Source organism: Perissodus microlepis, chromosome 20 (genome assembly GCF_051167445.1).
Source record: "Perissodus microlepis isolate ML-2025 ecotype Zambia chromosome 20, ASM5116744v1, whole genome shotgun sequence".
Classification (NCBI taxonomy): Eukaryota; Metazoa; Chordata; class Actinopteri; order Cichliformes; family Cichlidae; genus Perissodus; species Perissodus microlepis.
This window is the reverse complement of record NC_140480.1, coordinates 36,193,172-36,202,915: the sequence shown is the minus strand read 5'-3', so window position 1 is coordinate 36,202,915 and position 9,744 is coordinate 36,193,172.

Genomic DNA, 9,744 nt, shown 5'->3' with positions numbered 1-9,744 from the left:
TTCAAAACCAATTCATTTTCTTCATTTTATTTCTTTAAAAATCTAAGTTAAAAATTACATATTTAAGTTAACATTTTAATTTAACAATTTAATTTAAACTTTGGTAGAAAAACCAATTTAAAAACACTCGCCTCCATCCAACTCACCATGGTTGGATGGACTTCTGACTGGACTCTGGTGCGCCATGGCGGACGCCGTGGACAATCCAGGGTCCAGGCACCTTACCGAGGGATGGCCCGTGCACCGCCCGCCTCCACTTGGAGGAGGGGCCCAAACATTCATCCTAACCCCCCTAACCCTAACCCCCTAACCCCCAGACAGACAGAGAGAGAGAGAGAGAGCGAGAGAGAGAGATACAAATCAAAAAGCACTGAAATTCAGATTTTGCACTGCACACCTCACAGTGTCTGTCTGACTGTGTGTCTGTCTGTGTGTGTGTGTGTGTGTGTGTGCGTGTGCGTGACAGAAAGAGAGACAGAGAGAGAGAGAGATACAAATCAAAAAGCACTGAAATTCCAATTTTGCACTGCACACCTCACAGTGTCTGTCTGACTGTGTGTCTGTGTGTGTGTGTGTGTGTGTGTGTGTGTGTGTGTGTGACAGACAGAGAGAGAGAGAGAGAGAGAGAGTGACACTTGCTGTGTATTTAAAAAACAAGCACTCAAACAAACGAAAGAGAATGACAGACGCAGAAGGCGATTGCACTGTTTGTGGCAACCGACGATGCCTTGCTCTCCCCTTGTACAGTGCGTCGTGAAGGCATGTGTGGACCAGGAGATGAGAGGAACAGGAGCCACAGAGCGTCAGCGGCAGACATCCAAGCTGCACAGGGCACACGCGGCGCCACGCAGAATAAATGACGTTCCTGAGGCGCAGCCCAAGGCCAGCCACCCGTAGCCTCCTCGCCTCCTCCTCCCGGGACCTTTGAGGAGCACCCCCCAGCCACAGGTACTCATTCCAATGTTACACAATGGCCCAGCATCACAGGCCATCTCCTCACATTGAAATCTCTCCTGATTTCTGTTGCTTTTCCCTCATCTCTGAGCCGCTGAGTGTGTGTGTTTGTGTGTGTGTGTGTGTGTGTGTGTGTGTGTGTGTGTGTCTGTGTGTGTGTGTATGTGTGCGTGTGTGTGTGCGTGTCTCTCTTTTACACAAAAAGCACATGTGAGTGCAATTGAAACGGCATTAATATGCAATGCACAGGACTTGCCAACTGGGCGCCCTCCTGTGGACCACAGATGCAATTGATTGTCCAAAGCTGTTAATTTCTGCGGCACTAACACCTTCTGACACTTTGTACCGCATTGAGCCAGCAGAGGGAGCCCCTCTTGTCAAATCCCAGTTGCACAGCAGCTGCCCTGCTTCTGTCTGTGTGCTTTGGTGTGTGTGTGTGTGTGTGTGTGAGTGTGAGTGTGTGTGTGTGTGTGTGAGTGTGTGTGTGTGTGTGTGTGTACGTGTGTGACAGACAGACAGACCGAGAGAGAGAGAGAGAGAGAGAGCGAAAGAGAGAGATACAAATCAAAAAGCACTGAAATTCAAATTTTGTACTGCACACCTCACAGTGTCTGTCTGACTGTGTGTCTGTCTGTGTGTGTGTGTGTGTGTGTGTGTGTGTGTGTGTGTGTGAGAGAGTGTGTGTACGTGTGTGACAGACAGACAGAGAGAGAGAGCGAGAGAGAGAGAGATACAAATCAAAAAGCACTGAAATTCCAATTTTGCACTGCACACCTCACAGTGTCTGTCTGACTGTGTGTCTGTCTGTGTGTGTCTGTGTGTGTGACAGACAGAGAGAGAGAGAGAGAGAGAGAGAGAATGATTGACACTTGCTGTGTATTTGAAAAACAAGCGCTCAAACAAACGAAAGAGAATGACAGACGCAGAAGGCGATTGTACTGTTTGCGGCAACCGACGATGCCTTGCTCTCCCCTTGTACAGTGCGTCGTGATGGCATGTGTGGACCAGGAGATGACGCAGTGCTCCAAAGGCCTGGTTCTGCTGTCCCTTCTGCGGTCTCCTGCTGCAGACGCTTCTGTGCAGGGAAAGTGCTTCCGAAAAAGGTTTGCAGCTCTATCTCCAGATAGGAGGGTCTGACAAAGACACGGCGGGCATCCTTGGAGTCGGGGAACGATTCTGCATCCGTGGACGCATCACACGACCGTTCTCCAACTACTGCCCCATCCTGCAAAGGTACTCTGAACCATGCCATGTTGGGCACCTGCGGATGCGCCCGGACACGGGCAATGCAATGACAGTAGAACCAGGCCCTCTGCACCTTCCTTTCTCCCATTGGGACCGTTTTGTCCCATCCTTTTTGGTCCCATTCGCCATATCTCCAGAACCGAAGAAGCCATCGGCGTGGGCTCTTCGCCACAGCGTCCGGCACCAACCAAAACCCCCACCTAGACACCAACATCAGCCCTCTACACCTCTTACTTTTTCAGTTATTCCACTTTTGTCCCATCCTCTCCTGGCTTTTTCCCCATAACCCTAACCCTAACCCTTCCAAACCCTAACCCCATTCATCCTAACCCCTAACCCTATTTGGACATTGGGCCCTAACTTCAAACCCCATCTTCTTCCGGCCTTAAACCTAACCTCTGGGTTCCCTAAGACCACTTTCAAACCCCTTTATTTGGGATGTGAGAGGACACTTCCCTCCTGGAGAGCAATCTGTGAGTGACGTGGGGGCCCGGGATGGGAACAGGTATGGACTGTGCATGGAGTTTGGCCACCTTCGGTGGCCAACCTCCCAACTTGAGCTCCCCCTAGCCCCAGTGTTTTAAGATCCTAGCAGCGTTCGTATCTATGGCCACATTTTTCAAAGAGACGAGCTTTCTGGGTGCTGACTCAGAGGGACCACTTTAGTTCATTGAAACTTTAATGCCAGTTTAGTTTAAGACATTAAACTGGACACGTTTTGAATCAAATTGATAATAACAGAGCGATGCTGGACATAAGCAACTGTGTTAGTGTGACGCCCTGCATATTTGAAGGATTGCGATAAACTTCCGTTCTTACTGAATCTGTAACATTGCCTTGAGCTGCCTACATCATTTTTTAAATAGTTTGCATTGTTGAATGAGTTTTGTGTCACTGTGCACAGAGAAAAACTCACCTGATGTAGTGGTAAGGCATTATTCACCACTAGATGGAGACAACCTGGCACAGGTATTTTCTCTACACACTAAATTTCACACTGAAAAGCCTTGGTGAGAATTTTTGTTTACATAGAAAGCAAAAGAAAAAATGTCTTGAGGTCTTTCCAGTGTTTCCAAAATTGTGCTTTTCAGATACTATTAAATTCCGTTCTTTTGAATTTTTTTGGCGACAGAGAAAGACTGGACTCAGAGTGGTCAAGCTCAAAAAATGATCTTTATTTTTGCATTTCCGAAAATGGAGACCCGCCACATGAACACACAAGCTCAGGTCTGAATTCTTTGCCAGCTAAATCCGTATATATATTTCTGCACTGCGTCACACTGACACACAGTTTACTTAGTTCTGCTTTTTGTCTGGTTTCCTGTATTTTATTAATACGCCTGTGAAGCTCTGCACTAAAACTTCCTGTTCTCTGCAAAAGCATGCAGTTTCCTGTCAGTACTCTGTGACATTGTACTCAAACTGGCGTTCTCCTAGTCTGGCCTCTATAAAACAAAAATTAAGAATATATATTTATTTCATAACAATACACATCAAAACTTCACACAGACAAACACACACACACAAAACAACAAAATATGTCAAATTACATGCACGTCTCATTCGTTTTTTGAGAATTTCACCACTTTTACTTTTCATGGAAAATAACTTATGTTATTCATGACATGATATCATTTAAAATAACTTTGTCAGGCCAGTGAATAGCTGCATCAAAAATGTGCACTGGGAGCTTCATGGCAAGAATTTCTACAGCCAAGTATATCTCTATGTATGTGGCCAAGAACCTTGTAGGGCATCTTAGCACAGTTTACTTGTGTCAGTTAGGTCAGCTAGTGGGATGGCAGAAAGGGCAGCCTTTTTATTATTTTATTGTAGAGTGACAGTAACTGCCTATGACAGTGGTTCCCAAACTTCTTTTGCTGGGCCCCCCTTTGTTTTACAAGAAAAATGTTCGCGCCCCCCCTCGCGTGCGCACGCACACACGCACGCACGAACACATCCTCCAACCACACACACCCATAATTTGCTCCATTGCGGTTTATTTCACACCTCAAACATTTAGTAAACAACTAAGCAAATACAAGTAATCTGCAATAAATTACAGGTAGCAAGAAAGTAAACTACTAACTCTTTTACGGTACGTCCGCACCTACACGGGTATTTTTGAAAACGCAGCTGTTTCGTCCACATAAACGGCGTTTCGAATCACCGAAAACTGAGATTTTTTAAAACTTCTTTTTTGCGTTTACGTGTGGACAAGGAATACAGAGTTGGTCACGCAGCGTCAAAGGTATGTGCCTTTTTTCACATCACGCTGTGTGCCATGTTATTGCTTACATGAGAGGAATTGCAGAATAGCAGATAGAGACAAAATACTGTTAATCTGACTGTCTGCAGGTTTTACACGCTTACATATACACACGCAGTTACTGTCCCTCCGTTTACAAAGGCAGAGGCGTCACGGTGTGATTCTTTTACATGTAGTTGTTTTTTCCTGTGTAATAATATTCAACATTGCTATCAATACATTTTTCAATCCCTCTGCAAAATGGGTTCAAAAACATAAACAACTGTTGGATGCTGTTTGTCCGTGATTTGAACAGGGACAACAAATTGTGGCAGGATCAGCCTGATGTTATTTGTATCCCGCTGTAACTTTTACTGTATAAAGACCTAACATCTCCAAAATGTCAGGAGTAGTTAGTCATTACAAGAAGTGTTTGTGAACTAAAAATCACGAATGTGGGATCCTGTTTGTCCGTGATTTGAAGAACCCAGCGCTGCTACAGACAAAGGGAAAACCAATCCTGCAGGGAGACCTACCTCGGCACTTGTGCAGGTGAAGCCAAAGGGAAGATTTGCTTCACCATATTTTCTAGTCTTTGGCTTAGAATGAAGTTAGTTTGGAAACATATTCAGCAATGCTTCATCTCCTGCTTTGTGTTTGTGGAGGCGCCCCGTGCTAGCAGTGTCCAAGCATTGTATTTTTTGTTTTGTTTTTTCCTTTTCATACCCCCCCTGCAATGGCTCTGCGCGCCCCCCCCCAGGGGGCGGGCCCCACACTTTGGGAAGGTCTGGCCTATGAGCTTCTAATCAGGCATAAATATTGACAGAAAATATATCAAAGGAAATACATTGATGAAAATCACAGAAGAGAAAATTTATGTGATGTTCCATTTTCCTGAGAACTGATTGGCTGTGATGACTCCTTCAGGTACTACATGCTACTTTGTCCTGCTAGTTAAGCCTGCTGTCTGTTCTCAGGCCTCCCCCTGTTTCACTGGCATATATCCATCACCAGAGGGCTCCACTGACCTGCCTGCTGACATCAGAGCAAACCCTTGTGTCATGTGACCTGGCAAAGCTGGACTCAGACCTGGGCCAGGCAAGTTAAAAGGCAATTGTGGTAGAGAGAGCAGAGAGTATAGCAGAGCACTGGAAGGATGAGGTGGAAACAGGAAGCGTGTAGATTCAGTGGATTTGGCATCCTCCATCTGTCTCCATGCTCTCTTTACTGGCCTTCTAAAAATCACTTCTAAAAACTTCTCCTGTAGCTGTGGAGCTGCTTTTGTTTAAATGTTTAGGATAGCATTTAGAATTCAACTTTACTGTCATTACACATGTCTAAATACAGGGTTACAAAATACAGTTTGCATCTAATCAGTAAGTGCAATAAGAGCAAATATACAGATGTACTGATATATACAGATAAGGGTAGTATAAATGGTGAAATAGTTATGAACAGAGAGACCAAACATACAGCTGAACTACAGACAAATGTATAGCATACAGATGTTCTATATTGCTGTACAGGTGGGCAGATATACAGGTGTACTGTGAACAAATATACAGATGTGCTACATATATACAGATGTAGCAGTGTGAGGTAAACAGATCTACAGAGTGCTATGAATATATCTACAGCAGTGGAAGCCTAGCTCTCTGAACAAACTATAATAGGCACTATAACAGAGACTCTGTCAGTGTCCTAAAACTATAGCAGTAACCAATGTGAGCATGTGGTTAATGTTGAGAAAGAAATGATCATGGTCACTGGGAGGAGGAGTGTAGAAGGGTTCAGTGAGTGTGGATGGAAAGGCTCAGCGGGGACTGAGTTTAGTAGGGTGACAGCTGTGGGGAAGAAGCTCTTCCTAAACCTGCTGGTTTTAGTCTGAAGGCTCCTGTAGCACCTTCTTGAGGGGAGGAGCTGGGGGAGTTTATTGGCAGGATGAGAGGAGTCCCTGAGAATGATGCGTGCTTGGCATAGACATCTCTTCTTGTGGACATCCTCAATGGCAGGAAGTGGAGTCCCTGTGATGCGTTGGGCGGCTTTCACCACACGCTGCAGTGCCTTGCGGTCAGCAACAGAGCAGTTCCCACACCAGACTGTGACACAGTTGTTCAGGATGCTCTCTATCACACAGCTGTAGAAGTTAACCAGTATGTCAGTAGACAGGTGGTTCTTATTCAGTATCGTAAAGAAAAAAAAGGCACTGATGGGCCTTCTTGACCAGGCTGGAGGTGTTAGTTGACCAGGACAGATTCTCAGAGATGTGGATCCCCAAGAACTTGAAGCTGGAGACCTGTTCAACAGCTGTGCCATTTATGTAGATGGGGACATGGGGGTCTCGCTTCTCCCTCCTGAAGTCCACAATGAACTCTTTCTTCCTACTAGTGATCATCCAATGAGGCTCCAGTCACTCCAGGCTCCCTTGTGGTGCCACAAAATTGACTGCAAAAACACTTGTGCGTCCATGACTGATCCCGCTGCTTCCACTGCACTTCACTTCTGTATGACTTGATCTTTTCATGACTGTTCACTTTGGACAAGCAGGTGACGCTGACTTGTGGCTTCGCAGGAGGATTCCCTTTAACAACAAGAGCATGCACACAGTTTGTTTTAGGCCACCATGAATAGCTCACATTGTAAATCACAAAGAGCCAGTATATGATACTGTAGCTTCCACTCACTGTGACAGGATGGCTCGTAGGAGGTGATTACACTCTGCTTCATTTGGTTCCAGTTCAGATTAAGGGACAACACATGAAAAGACAAACTGGAAACAAATGTTTGACAAATATTTACTGTTAGAAAACATTCAGTGAAAACAATATCGATTTTTCTGTTTGGCAAACTTCAAATCTGAGTCTCCAAAAGCGAGTCAGACAATAGAGTTGGTATAAACAGAGAGAGGAGATGAAGCTTCTTTTAGACAGAGGAAGGAAAAGATATAGATTCACTTAAAAGGATAATTCTCTTTTTTTAGCACTTTCCACTTTCGCTTTCTTGCCATTAAGCTCTAATTAGCTTTAATTTCACTTAAAATACATGAACACAGAAAAGTAAGAGTGTGATTCTGCCAAAGATAAAACATAAAATGTAGCATTTTGAAAGGTCCCTGCTCACTGACCCCTCTGTCTCTTAACTGCTGTATATGTGCTGGATTATTTGGACTACATTGCATTGTACAGTTAGACTATGATTGTATCTGTGGGGCTTAAAAACAATGACATTTGTTCACACACTCACAGTGGATTCATTTTCACTGCTTTAGGGCTGATCTGGAGACATTAACTGGCTCTAGGTGACAGAAAGCGCTGCAAGGACTGAGAAAAAAACAGTATTAATCCCTTTTTGGTGCACATTATGACAGCTAGGATTCATGTATTGTGTATATTATGTGTTGAGGTTTTCTCTTTGTCACTCAGGTCCTTACTGGCGGTGAGATTTGTATTGAGCGTGCAGTGAAGAGTGATCAGACACATATGTGCTGTTCCACAAACAGGATGTTTTTATTGTAATTACTGCAGCAAGTGAGATCTGTGAGAAATAAACCAGGAGAGATGGAAGGAAAAGATCAAACAGACGAGCAGCAGAGACAGTTCAACAGTCCACAGAGTATTTTCCCAAAAGTTTTGGGGATCATCGAGATGCTTTCTGGCAGAACTGAGAGCAGCCTTTGTTCCTTTTGCTCAGCAGGGTTTCATCTTACAGTGTGATTTAGCAGCTGGGGAAACCCTAAAATCAGCTGTAGTGGCTCTTTGTAGAAACTGAAATCAACAAGATGTAAGCAGGTATTTCATGTCCTGGCTGATTTCCACCCTCTACACTGACAGTTCACCGTTTACACCGTCTTTTTTCTACATTTAAGCATCACCAGCTGAAATTCATATTCATCTCTGTTACACTTGATGTAACAGACCACGAGCACCACAGCCATTGTGCATCAGTCGCACACAGTTCTTTACTGTAAACTAACCTGATTATCCTGCACTAACCTGCAGAGAATTTTTATGTGGTCTTTAAATAACACCGTTAGTTTCTTTGCAGCGTGTTTCACAATATGAGAACATGAAGACTTCCATGTAAGCTTTCAATTTATATCAAATGCCACTGAACAGTCCTTACCTTTAAATATAAGCTCTCCTCTTCCTTTCCTGTCCTGTATTCTTTCTCCATCTCTAAGTGAAGTTATCTCAAACTCTTTTCCCTGTGTGTCCCTGTGAAATACAGCAGCTGGACCTTTAGCTAGCAACACAATGTGAGAGAAACTACACAAAAACAGCTTGTGTGTTTGCTGATGTTTGTTGAGCTGACAGAAACGTTGCATTTGAAATTACCTGCCACAACATGTTTCTCCCTTTATTCCCATCTTCTGTAGGGCTCATTAAATGCTGAAGTACCGCGGCCACAACTTACGGACACCTGCAGTCGTTCCAGAGCTGTGCCAAAAAAACAAAACCACACAGCGGCCCACGTGGACCCTTTACTATGGCACACGTCATCTATGTGTGCCATAGTAAAGTTAGTAAAGTTATGTGACATCCCCTGGTGATTATTTCAAAGAGGACTGTACGCTCAGAGTGACAAAAACAATAACCCTCTGCAAATTTGTTAAACCAAAAGTAAAAACAAAATGTAAGGAGTCCAAAGTACAGTTATTTGTTTCAAAATGTAATGAGGAAAAGTAAAAAAAGTACTCCAGTAAAGCACAGATACCTGAAAGTTCTACTTTAGTACAGTAGAGTACAAAGTATTTGTACTTTGTTACTTAGCCCTTGTGATGAACACTGACCTTTACTGAGGCGAGTGAGTCTCAGCTCTTTGTTCTGGGCTGTTTGGTGACCTCTTGGATGCGTCATGGCTGGATGCCCGGCCGCTCCGAGGAAGGTTCACCACTGTTCCATGTTTTCCATTTGTGGATGATGGCTCTCACTGTGGTTTGGTGGAGTCCCATAGCTTTAGACATGGCTTTATAACCCTGTCCACACTGACAGATCTCAATTCATTCGTTTCTGAATTTCTTAGGATGCTGGCATGATGTCTGGCTTCTGAGGACCTTCTGGTCTGTGACACACAACAGTTAATTTATCTTAATAATAAACACTTTCATTTAGAAAGTGCATTTTGTGTTTACTTGTGTTGTTGCTGTGTAATATTTAAATGTGATGATCTGAAACATTTAAGTGTGACCCCTTTTCACACTATGGTATATTATTTTATTTTATTCTTTATATATTTCTGTCTTTTTTTGGAGCGATCGTGATCGGCCACCTAGACCAAAAATGCCAGGGCTGCTTTCT